A 214-nucleotide genomic window follows, 5' to 3' on the forward strand; every position below is an offset into this window, starting at 1 on the left:
TTTGGCGCCGTTGCCGGGGATTGTTCAAGTTTTGAGCAAGCTTTTGGTAACATCAGTGCCAAGATCCGGCAATAACACCAAATTTTTGGCGTTATTGCCGGGGATTGTTCAAGTTTGGACAACTGACGGTTCATCTTGTTACTTAGATTAGGTATTTATTTTTTTTCGAAATTCTTGAAGATGAATTCTAGAGTTTCATGATGATTTGTTGAAG

Source organism: Arachis duranensis, chromosome 2 (genome assembly GCF_000817695.3).
Source record: "Arachis duranensis cultivar V14167 chromosome 2, aradu.V14167.gnm2.J7QH, whole genome shotgun sequence".
Lineage (NCBI taxonomy): Eukaryota > Viridiplantae > Streptophyta > Magnoliopsida > Fabales > Fabaceae > Arachis > Arachis duranensis.